We start from the raw sequence: 12,626 nt of genomic DNA, 5'->3' as shown, positions 1-12,626 counted from the left end.
GAAGACTGAGTTCAGACTACTCAAGAGGCACCATGGAGGTGAGAAGGCAATGGTATAACATATTTATGATCCTAAAAGAGAAGGACTTTCCAGCCAAGAAGTCTTTACCCAGCTAAGCTGCACTTCAAAAGAAGAGCAGATAAACGAAACATGGTACATACATTTGATGGAATATTATGAAGCAGTTACATAAAATGATGTCCCAAGACATACGACAGGGTAGGCCATGGTGACTCAGTGGCAGAGTTCTCACCAGCCATGCCGGAGACCCGGGTTGGATTCCCAGTGCCTGCCCCTGCAAAAAGGAAAAACAACAACATGAAAACGTATGACAATGTGGATTAAACTTGAGGACATAATGTTGAGTGAAAGAAGTCTGAGACAAAAGGACAGATACCATATGATTTTCTCATTATGCCTTTCATAAAGCCACCAGTGTTTTGGAGCAGCTAGAAGGAAAACTCCGAGATGAGGGCATGGTGGCACATGACAAACTCTGGGATCTGTTCTACAGCTGCTTGTTGAAGTGTGGTTTGAAATTATTGATTTTTGTTTCTTTGCTTTGTATACATATGCTATATTTTACAAAAGAAGATAGAAAAATAACTAGAGGCAGCTATAGTACCATTAGATAAAAAACATTCCTGAAATAAAAATTTGAAAACGTTTGTAACAAAGTCCCTACTATAGCCAAGTTCATATCCGTAATTACTGTCTACTTGATATGTTGAGAATGTATAGTTTCCACCATTAATCAAATGGGATCAAAGATAATGTATATTTAGAATCTAAGAAACTTTGATATCTGTATCTATAGATCTTCCCTTCCTTGCTTTAATTTTAAATTGGTTCATGAAACTTACAGTGCAAACACAGGTTTTACAATCATTATTTGGATACCTTATTTAAGTATGCCCAAGGTTAGGCTAATGAAGATATTCATTTGTGGTGGTTCGAAGTGTCTTGTTTCTTAAAAATTTTTTTAAATGTCTATATCAGGGCAGGCCACGGTGGCTCAACAAGCAAGAATGCTTGCCTGCCACGCCAGAGGATCCTGGTTCAATTTCCTGGTGTCTGCCCATGAAAAAAAAAATATATCTATATCACCTTCATTCTTAAGGACACTTTTGTTGGATACAGAAATTCTATATAGACTGCTTCCTGTTTGAACAATGAAGAGTCCACTGTCCTTTGGCTTCTGTTGTTTTCTGCTGAAGAGTGAACAGCCAGTTTAATTGTTCATTTTGTACCTCTCTTCTTCCCTTGAAAGCTTTTCAGATTTCCTCTGTCTAAGGTTCTCTGCAGCTTTACCATATATCTAGGACTGGATTATTTTTTTAAATTTTGTAAATAAAATCTTAATTATGAATGGTCAATGTTAAAAATGTGAAATATGGAAGCCGTTGCTTTGGAAGTCATTTGCACTCTCTAGCTACAGAGATGTTACATGTAGTTTGTTGCTAAATGCGAGTGCAGATTTACTTCCCGGGTCGTATGATTTGAAGTTTGCTGTCTTTATCTGAGCCATAATAGTGAAATCATACTATATCTATCCTTTTGTGTCCTGCTTATTTCACTCAACATTGCATCCTCTAGGTTCATCCATGTTGTCACATCCTCCAGAAGCACAAGAATAGACCCTCATATGTATATGACACATGTTATTATTCCACTCTTCTGTTGATGGGCACTGGAGTGTTTCTATCTTTTGGCAATTATGAATAGTGCCATGAGGAACATCAGTGGACAATTTATCTGCTGGGGTTTGTTTGGTTTCTTGAATTTGTGCATTGAGGTGCTTCTTCAGTTTGGAAATGTGTCACTTATTTAATCCACAAAAATGACTTTCATTCCCCTCTCTGTGCTGGCCTTTCCAGACTCCAATTACACATACTTTAGACCATGTACCTTTTATACCTCTTACTCATCTCCTTCCCTACTCATGGTTGTTTGCGGCTATACATCCCAGAGAAACGTGGTTTTGAACTGAGTCCATTTCTTGTAAATAGGATGAGGTCACTTCAGATAAGTGTGGCCCAGGATGGGTCTTAATCCTATTACCAAGGGCCACATAGGAAACGTCACAGGAAGAGTAAGCCCTAGGGAACAGCCAGAAGTTGGAACTCAAAAGAACTCAGAAGAGAAAGGAAAACCACCACGTGCATTACCAGGTGTAATGGCAGGTTCTCGTGTCAACTTGGCCAGGTGATGGCACCCAGGTATCGGGTCAGACAAGCACTGGCCTAACTGTTACTGCAAGGTCATTTCATGGCTGGCTGATAAATGAGAAGGCTGGTTTATTAAGGCATCAGTCAGCTGACTGCAGCTGTGGCTGATGACACACATGATCAACTAAGAGCATGTCTCGCACAAAGGAGAAAATTCGATCAGTTAGATGTGATCTAATCAGTTGAGGACCTTTAAGGAGTAGAAAGGATTTTCACTTCTTCAGCCAGCGAGTCCCTACTGTGCACTTCATCGAGACCCTTCCTCAGAGTTGGAGCCTGCAGCCTGCCCTATGGTTTTAGGGCTCTAGCATTCCCACAGGTGTGTGAGATACTTCTGTAAATCTTAAATTTGTAGCTATCTCCTGTTGGTTTTGCTTCTCTAGAGAACCCTGACTACTACACCAGGTGACCAAGGAGCCCAGGATCCTGAACCACCAGCAGCCAGCCCGGAGCACCACAGTCTTCTGTGAGAAAGCATCACCTTAGTAATGCCTTGATTTAGACTTCTCCTGGCCTCAAAACTACAAGCCAATAAACATTTGTCTCAACCAGCTCATTGCAAGGTCTGTGCGTTAGCAATGAGGACACTAAAACACCACTCCTTTTGTCTCTCCATGCTTCATTTTAAATACTTTTTTCTGGCCTATCTGTATTCATTAAGTCTACCTTTAGCTCCACCACGTTCTAGCTAGTGCCTTGGGCAAGCACACAACGTCAGAAAAGCCTCATTTACAAAATGGAGTCTTTATCTCTAACCCTCCCTCCACGAAGGTCTAAATGCAATAATAAATACAAAACGCAATGTTAAATTAGATCTACTCAATAAAATGCAGTCCTACACCATTCCTCATATTTGGTTAGTCCCAACTCTCAACTTCTAGCAAAAGCCTGTCTTCTAAGCTTTAAAACCCACAAATTTACTGACTACCCAATCAAAGCCACCCCTAAATCAACACATCCAAAACCGAACACTCCCTCCACTACTTCCACCCTGGTTCACGCCTACTTCCTTACTCTGGTCCCTTTCTCAGCATGGTCAAGGCAGAGTGGTGATGAAGGCAGGTTCTGGGGTGAGGGCACCAAGTTCAAGTCCCTCACCTGCCTCCTCCTGGCTAGAAGACTTTGTTTCTGTTTGCCAATGCTGTCAGAATGCAACACGGCAGAAATGACTTTTATAAATCGGATTTATTAAGTTACGCATTTACAGTTATAAGGCCATAAAAATGTCCAAACTAAGGCAATCAGGGGGTTATACCTTGACTCAAAATGGCTGCATCCTCTCCTGGCTTCTGGTTTCAAATGGTGCTCTCAGCCCCTGGGGATCCTTCTGGTTCTGGCCTGCTCAGCATCTCATGGGAAGGCACGTGGTGATGTCGGCTGGGCTCTGCATCTCCAAATGTCTGTGTCCATGTTGGCTCTCCAAATATCTGCATCTGCTTCCTTCGGAATGCTTCTCCCTAAAGGACTCCAGGTAAACTAGTCAAGACCCACCTTGAATGGCTAGGGTCGTATCTCCAAAGAAGACCACACCCACAATTGGGGGTGTCACATCTCCATGGAAACAACCTAATCAAAAGATCCCACCCTACAACACTGAATCAGGATTAAAGAACACGGCTGCCCCCACAGGATGGGATCAATCTTCAAGAGAACATGGCTATTTAGGGGTAAATAACAATTTAAAAATGAAGACAGACCTCAACCAAGACACGTTACCTCTGTACATCTCAGTTTTGCCATCTGTCAAATCGGCAAGACAACAATACCATCTACTCCACCAGACTGTTCTTGAGTTCTAAATGGGATATAGGTAAAGCAGGTAGGAGAGTACCTTAAGAATCATGTAATGAGTATTCCAATTAGACGATGCTATGAATTATTTCCTCTCAGAGCTGGGACCCTTACTATGCTGGAAAAAGAACAGAATGTTGCTGCAAGTGTGTTCTTGGCTGATGTTAAAATTGAAACAGGCACAGCTGGGAGGGGTGTGCCAGTCAAGTATGGTTTTCTACTTCCAATGTGCCATGGAGGCAGAAACTGCCCTGAAATCACTCCTCAGGTGGGTCTCCATAGCCCCTCAGGGCCCAGTCCAGGACCAGGTCCCTCCAGTCCGAACAGAAAGGAGAGGCCTGTCACAGAGGTGACCCCTGCACCTCTTGTCTTGGGGACAGCCACCCACTTCAGGCTTGTTGTCTGAAAGAACTTTTCTTCCCTATCTCTCCTCTGAGGCCAAATCATGAATAGCCCTTATAAGAAGATTTCCAAAGAAAGCCATCTCCCATTCATGGCCTTGTTGTAAAGTAGACCTTACTGACAAAGGTCAGGGAGAAATGACATCCATCCAGCCAACCTCTATGGTGCCTCGGTACCCCCCCCCCACCCAGGCACTGCTTACCACATGACTAGCCATTATTTCCTGGTAAAAAAGTCACTACCAAGAAGTCAGCATTTCCAGAAGACCAAGCAGTAGCAAAGAATCGCATAGGTGGGGGGCAGGGTTACAAAACAGGCTGGAGAAGGAGACAGGAAGAGACAGGATCGATGAGAAAGCAAGTAGGGCAGAAGCAGTTTCAGAGCAAGGCCGAGAACACGTGTGGATGCCCCCCCAAAGGGGGCCTGGCCCTCGAGGGTGGAGGTGGGCATGTCATTTCATGCAAAGTTGGCCACACAGGAAGGGAAAATGTTTCTAGAAAGGGGAGATAGCATCACAAATAAATTCTCATGGCAGAAACCAAGATGTTTAACTAAAACTACTAAATGACATGAAAACCAACACAAAACCAAAACCCCTGTTACTCCAGTCACACAGTTATAAAATTCAATTCCAGAACCACATTTCATTTTTACTACTAAAAAGAACACATGGGTAGGTGACCATTTTGTTGTTTTTATAGAACGTAGCAGTGTTGCTCCGTGGACCTTGCTCTCTGCACCATGGGGAGACCCTCGACCCCTCGGCCGCCCTCACACTGCCCTGCAGACCTGAGGGAAGGTGCGGAAAGCACTCGGGGCCATTCTCGCTGTTCTCTTAAAGAAGCACCACACGAAACAGGGGAGAGTCCCTATGGCTGCTCCCAGATAAAAATCACCACGCGTCACAATGTGCAGAACCCCAGCCCTGCCCTGGAAAAAAGGGGCTTGTAGGTACGTGCCAAGGGGAGCACAGGGCCGCCCCCAAGATGAGACGGTTCACAGGAGTTCTCCACTCTTACGCAGGCAGCACTTCATGAGAGGCCATGATAAAAACTGAGCAGGCTCGTTGTGACTAAAGCAGAGGTGGAGAGTTGGGGTCAAGGGCACAAAGGACACAAGGTCGGTTGGGCCTGCAGGTCCTGTCTTTCCCCACCAAGGGACCTGTGAAGGGGAAGTGGCTTTTGTAAGAAGCGTGGTGCCACCTCTTCAGCTTGCTGGAAAGACCTCGGCCAACCGTCCTCAGTGGGCCAGTCCTGCACGGTTCAAAAGAGGGGCTTTCACTTGTCCAGCAACCCCAGAGGGCACCCACACAACCCTTGGAAACTTTGCTTCCTGCATCGCAGCTCCCAATGTTTTGACGCCTGGGCGGTGAGGAGCGAGGGGGCCCCAAGCCTCTGAGGACAGGTCACCCCCCTGGGTCCTGGGCAGCACGTCTGGGCACGCCCCTGCATTGCCTGGAAGGAGGCCCCGCCCCACACTGGCATTCTCTCACCCGGACTGGCCCTGCCCATTTTAACCACCACAATTTCTCCCAGGACAGCAAGGACGCCTCACTTGAACAGACCCGTGAGAAGGCAGCAGATGGGAGGTGGCTGACTCTCCACTATGTGCGTGGAGTTTTGAGTGATCTTTCTTGAGATTTTTGACTGTTTGAGGCCTAAACAAGGACACAGGGGCACTCATGGTAGACCCTGAGTGTGAAGGACACAGAGGTCACACAAGCCCAGGCCAGGGACACTGACCGGTGAGCAGACCTGCTCGGCTGGACAAATAGATGTTCCAACCAGACAGCGGGCCGTGACAAGTGGGTGAGACTTTCAGGCCCCAGGCCTGTGCCCTGTGACATCTGTCCTGCCATGCTGCCCATTCCTCACTGAGCCGGAGGGCATGCATGCCACCCAACGTGCAACCAGGCAGGGGCAGGATCCTCGGCAGTCAGCAGCACAGGGATGGTGGGTAGGTACCCCGCAGCCCCCACTCGGCTGGGCTATGGTTTGCATCTCTGGCTGTGCCTACCCCTATGGCAGGAGTGGCATTTGCTGCGGGGACCTTTGACCGGAAGCACAGTCCTTCCATCTCCTAGGACCATTTCTCTTTAGCTTCTAGAAGCAGCACCCAGGGTGCTTGGCTTCTGGGACCGTTGGACGGTCAACCAGCAGCCTAAGTGAGCTTCTCCTCCCTGCTCAGGAGTGGGGGAGTCTGGCGCTCAGACACAACACAGCTCTGTGGGGAATGTGTGCCTCGTGTGAGAGGCATGTCAAGGGAAAGACACAGAGACACAGTGTTTACTGCTGAGAATGACAAAACCAGGAAGGTAGCTTGCAGCGTGGGGAGGGCGTGCACCTCTGCAGAGTTTTCTCCTTTCACCTGCTAAAGGTCTTCGTGGTAAATGAAAGCTCTGCTGAAAACACAGCCTCTCAGTCCACAGCCACCGGCAGCTTTCAAAGCTACATGTCTGCTCAACTCTGGCAGCATCTACTCGGAACTGGAGCCCCGGAGGTGCCCAGGGAGGCCCTCGCTGCGGGCAGGGTGTCAGAGCCCCGGGACGGCCATGCCCAGCTGAGCAGCCACTGGCCCTGCCCTTCTGGACCTGGCTGAACAGAGCACCCCTGGAGCACAGAAAAGGGTGCCCCGGCAGGGGTGCGAGGGTGCTGGGTGGGGAAAGGAGGGGCCTGGTGGGGCGGGACAGGGGCTGCGCACGGCTGTGCCTACATTCTGCATGCCGCAGCGCATTGTGGTGCCACGGGCAGGGTTGAGCTGATGCCATGGACGCGATGGGAAGGCCCACCCAGGCTTGTTCAGGGTCATGGACCAGGAGGGGTCCAGGAGGGTGAGAGGGGAGGTGAGGGGGTCAGCCCTGGACGTCACGGGACAGGGCCACTCAGCAACTGTAGCATCTTGTGACGTGCTCACAGGATGCCAGAGACCCCGGGTCCAGGGATCCTGCTTGGCTGTGGCCCCCAAGGAGCAGGTCCAGTCCTGGCCCTGCCTCCGCACACCCATATCCAGGAGCAGTAACAAAACGAGGAAGCATATACCCTGGCTGTGGGCACCAGGGCCCAAGTACCCCGAGACCTCTGTTGGGGCCCCAAGATGTCTCGTCATTTGTGGACTAATGGCGGGTTTGGGAGCAGGGAGCCCGTTGTCTCCGGGCCCCACAGAGGGGAAGAGGAGCTCACGCACACTTTTGGGTGAGCAGGTCAGAACAGTCGACCGACGGCCCAAGCTCTGACATCCACAGAGCTTTCCAGACAAGTAAACCTGGGGCTGAGAATGACTTTATCTCTTCAAGAGCAGAGTCTTCTCACCACCCGCCTCCCTCCAATATGGGGAGCAAAAGCACAAGTTTTAGTACTTACACGAAATCAAAATGAAAGACAAAACCCACGTGGCCCCCACACATACATACCACGTGAACAGCTGTCAAGGGAAACACGCAAGCGCCTTCTTATGGAACTAAGAGAAGTGACTTTTTTTTAAACTCGAGACATCTTAAAAGCAAGTGACCCCATACACCCATCTCCCTCAACACAGGATCTCCCAATGGAGGGCAGGTCGCGGCTCAGCGCGCAGAGCCCACAGGCAGCAGGTGCCATGGGGCCTCGGAGCGCAGGATGCACGTTCCCCGGCAGGCGCCCCTCCCTACACTGGATGTGGCCATTGCTCCAAACAGAAGAGGGCTGCCCCCACTGGTTCTCATAAGTTGAAAGTCAAAGAATCATCAAATGAAGAAACACAAGTAGTGCCTGGCCTTGGGGTCAGGAAGAGCTCCGGGAGCCGTAACGGTCCTTGGTCGGTGTGACTGAATGGAGCCCCAGAATCGACCGTGAGGGCAGGAGGGCAGTGTGGGCAGCTATGCCCAGGACCTGGACCCATTGGCTGCTGCTATGAGGTGCCACGTGGCTGGGACGGCTGCCTGGGCTCCCGCTCACAATTCAGAAGCTTCTATTCTAGGTCATCCACATGCTAGAAAACGGAGAGGTGGCAGCTCTGACGTGAGGCCAGTGCCGGTGGCTTGGCCTGGACGTTCCTGGGACTTGAGTGCAGCCAGAAGGCAGCCACGCACACCCCATGCCCACACTAGGGAGAGGCCTGGTGCTCAGAGCTCGCAGGCAGAACTGTCACCTCTAGGGCCACCACAGACACGGCACGAATTAAACAACCGAGTTTAAACATGCAGAAGTTTCCTTCTCAGACTGACAAAGAGGAATAGGTACCGTTCTAAGGAAAGTGCTTGGTTCTTAAGCAAACTTCTACCCAGGACTGGGAGCATCCGACTGACACACCGAAGGGATAAGTGAAGGTGGCCAAAGCACGGGCAGGGCACCCTGTGGTATGGTGCCAGCCCCGGCTGTGGCATGAGCCTCACTGCCATGTGCAGACCTGACCTTGGGGATGCAGGGCTGGTGGGTGGCCCCGCAGGCGCATTCACCAATTTTCCATGCCTGTGCCTCTAAATGTGACCCTGCTCTGAGCTTCCATCCCCAGACAACTTCACGATGCAGAACAAGGGGGCCCCCGATAGTGAGAAATCACAAAGCCTGAGGGGATGGGCAGAGGGCAGTGGGGCTGGCCGCGCCACACGAGGGCCAAAAGCAGATGTGCACAGGATCCAATTCCTGAACTCAAAGGAAAAGCCTGTAAAAGAAATGGGCCTGAAAATCACCATCCACAGTGGTTTAGAATGAAAGCACCTGGAGGCGGCAGGCCCATCAGGGATAAATCTCAGCAGAGGATCCACGTGGCACTGGGAAGTCCCAGCACCCTCCTGTCCACGAGCCTCCATGCACAGCTCGAACCTGACTCAGAAGCTGAGGATCTTGCAGCTGCTTACAAAATGGCTCTGTCCATTGGCCCGAGTCCAGCATGGCTGCTGGCTTTGCTCATTTATAGAAACCTGGGCCACTATCAGCAAGGTCTCCTGAAAAGGAGGGAATAAAACGAGAACAAATCCATGCCTGGAAACTACCCGGAAGCCTGCAAGGGGTGTGGGGGGCTCTCACCATGCACGTGGTAGACTGAAGGGAGAGGATTCACCCAGGGGCTCCCCAGAGGGCAACAGGCACAGGTCTCTGACAGCCAGAGCCACTGGGACGAAGGCTGTCCAAGGCCCCCAGTGCGAGAACGCAGGTGGGCCCCTGCACACTGCCAGTACCCGCAGCTTCCAGGCAGTTCCTGGCTGCTTGCAGAGCAGGGTGGGTGACCGGGAGGCCTGCATCAGCCATCTCCCCCCTCCTGAAAGCTGCCTAGCATCTCCACAAGAACGACCTGCAGCACAGGGTTCAGTGGGTCGTCTCCCCGCAGCCACAGCCCAGGGCCTCGCACCCCTCTTCTCCTAGCCTGGCCAGCGTTCACCCTGCTCTGCTCTGGCCCGTGTGAGCGGTCTTTCCCTTAAGCACACATGCTCTCACTGTCACTCAGTCTTGAAACTGGGGCTGCTCACGGGGCTAAAAGGCCTCAGTTTAATCACATCAGCTAGTGGATTAAAATGAGCACCCAAGAACCCAATCACCGATGCTCATTCTGGGTATAGTGCCTCTGGCAGCGGATGCGGAGTCCTGGCACTGTGCTGGGACAGGGACCGCATGGAGGTGGATGGCACTGTGTTGGCCCAACAGAGACTGCATGGATGGCACCACATCTTCCCAACAGGGACTGTGCAGAGGTGGACACGGCTGCATTCCTGACTTAGATCTGAAATCCTAAGGTTTCCTGGCTCTGCCTTCCTCCCCAGGACATTGCCACGATAGCAAAGAAACCTGACATTCATGCAGTAAATGCCGGGACCTGAGCTTCAGAAAATACAAGATGGCTTTTCTGAAACACTGACCACAGGCCCACTAGGTAGAAAACTCACCTCTGCTGATCTTCTTAGTATACTATAATGTTTGATTAAACTCTAGCCATAAAAGCATCTAAAAATAAAAAGGCATACAAGTGAAAGCTCCACATAACATTTCTCATGCAGCAGTGATTAAAGAGATGATTGGAAAGGATTTTGAAAAGACGCTTTATAAAGAAAGGCCTGAGACCTTTATAAGAGTTTTCCTTAAAACAAGTTATTGGAAAATTACCTTTCAAATTAAATTTTTTCAAAGGACTCTAGAAAATAGAATACACTCTAGAGAACGAAGATGATGATGTGTGCTGTGAATACTTCTCCAGCAACGTTGACTATGGATATAAATCTGTGTTCCATATAGTATGCTATCAAATCAGCATAATGATTTTGCTGTAGAAGTATTAGCTGAAACGGCTGTTATTGTCCTGAATTTGTTCGATTATGCTGGACTCACAGCTTGTGCTGCCCAGAACTGCCTCCAGGAACTAAGAAGCATGCCCCAGGAATGCTGAATCCCACTGACCCATCAGAGAACACAGTGGTGCGCTAAGATGCTGCCACTGCAGAGCATGAAAAATCCAAACAAAAAACTCTGCCCCAAGGACCTCCAGCCCTCGGACTTGATCTCAGTTTTGGGAGCACAGGCCCTGAGTGGGCATCGTCCCTGGTAACCACCATCCACAGATGTCCCTGCAGACATATCCACACAGCAGACTGGAGGTGCCAATGGCAGGCCCCGATTCTGGCGGCTCTGAAACAGGGCCCCGGTGGTGGGTCTGTGGGACAGCTTGTGACAGATGGCGCCCCAGTGGACCCTCCATCAGCCCCAGTGCAGGGGTGGGCACCAGGCGGTTGTGCTCTCCCTGAGATGTGCGTGGCAGTGGTGGCCCCTGGCGCCATGATTCGTGAGCTCCCCACAGGTGTGGGACAAGACATGGACACCCGAGGAGATGGCTGCAGAGCCGAGAATGGCCAGTGCAGTCCAGCCCTGCCATCTGCCATGCTGTTTTGGATGGAACTGGCATGGTGGTGTGGAATGGCCAGGGTCCCCGCGCTCCCGTGGCCTGGCCTTCAGCATCCTTCCCCATCACACGCAAGTGCCCGTGCAGGCGCTGCATCAGGCAAGTTCGCTCTGAGGCCTTGGCTGCCCCCAGCTGGAGCAAGTGGGGGGCATGGGAGAAGGAGGAGTGGCACTGGCAAGAGAAAAGCCAGGATGGAGGTTGGTTTTCACAGACCAGCTGGGATCATGACTCAGCAATGTGCATCCTCACAGCTCTGTGAAGCTGACGCCACACCTAGCACCTAGCTGGTGAAATGAAGGTCCGGCATGGCTGGTGACTCCCAGACCTGACGACCAGCACACACTCTGCAGTCCTTCTTTACATAAGAAAAGTTAGCTACTGTTAAGTTTTATAAAATTCTTCTTTACATTCCCCACTCCTTTTTGTACATATCCCTAATCTTAGAGATTTTCTGGGTTATTTAATACTGAGTACTGTTGTCTGATGAGCATTAATTTGACATTTCCAATCTGCCTTTGTAAAAACTGTAAAATTCTATTTAGAATATATGGTCCTATAGTTATTATTAAAAGTAACACAATTAAAGGCCCAGCGAGAGCAGATAATAGCGTTGTCAACCAGGGGGACTTAGTAAACCAAGATTCAAACCACCCCTGTTGCGCCTCTCGTTCTTTTTGTCTTTCACGAAGGCGCTCTCTGAGTTTTGTCATGGACTCTTTAACAACACCAGAGTGATCCGCATAGAAACAGCACTGTTCTTTTAAAGCTGCACATAGTCCCCCCTCTTTAAGGAAAAGTAAGTCAAGTCCTCGCCTATTTTGCAGAACTGCTTCTGAAAGGGAGGTTAAGTTCTGAAGGGCTGAGACAGATCTCTCTATTTCGTTTAAGTCTTGATCTATCGCAGCCTGTAATTGACTGGTTTGTTGATTGCTATGTACAATGGCAGCAGTCCCTGTGCCTATACTGGCAGCGGCGGTTACCCCCATAAGAACTGCCAGGGTTATTGAGATTGGTTCCCTTCTGTATCTGGTTTGGCTTAATAGAATAGTATAGTTTCTAATTCTGTCCCTGAATGATAGAGAATTCGGGGGTATATAGAAACCAACACACAATAGTTGACAGAGTTGTTAAAAACCTTTGTAGATACACAAGGGGTAATTCCAGTGTTACATGCCCACTTTAAACCTGGGGGAGGTTGAAGGAATTTATCATTATCTTGGGTTTGATTAATGGTGGCACATAAGATTTTAACGTGGGGAGGAGGGTTACCTATACAAGTTCCTTGTCCCGTAACCTCAGACAGGGTGAGTTTATGGTCGCTGTCCCAGTCGCAAGACGTAA

The 12,626-nt window shown here is 49.7% G+C and overlaps 1 protein-coding gene across 1 annotated transcript in view; it reads right to left on the bottom strand.

The window, feature by feature from the left end:
• The window catches only part of LOC143651837 (mitogen-activated protein kinase kinase kinase 9-like), a 103,588-nt gene that overhangs the window by 45,469 nt on the left and 45,493 nt on the right, over positions 1-12,626 (bottom strand). The window lies entirely within an intron of this gene.

This window comes from Tamandua tetradactyla, chromosome 12, assembly GCF_023851605.1.
Source record: "Tamandua tetradactyla isolate mTamTet1 chromosome 12, mTamTet1.pri, whole genome shotgun sequence".
In the NCBI taxonomy this organism is placed as follows: Eukaryota; Metazoa; Chordata; class Mammalia; order Pilosa; family Myrmecophagidae; genus Tamandua; species Tamandua tetradactyla.
Note: the sequence above shows the minus strand (reverse complement) of the source record. Positions and strands in the feature narration are given on the sequence as shown.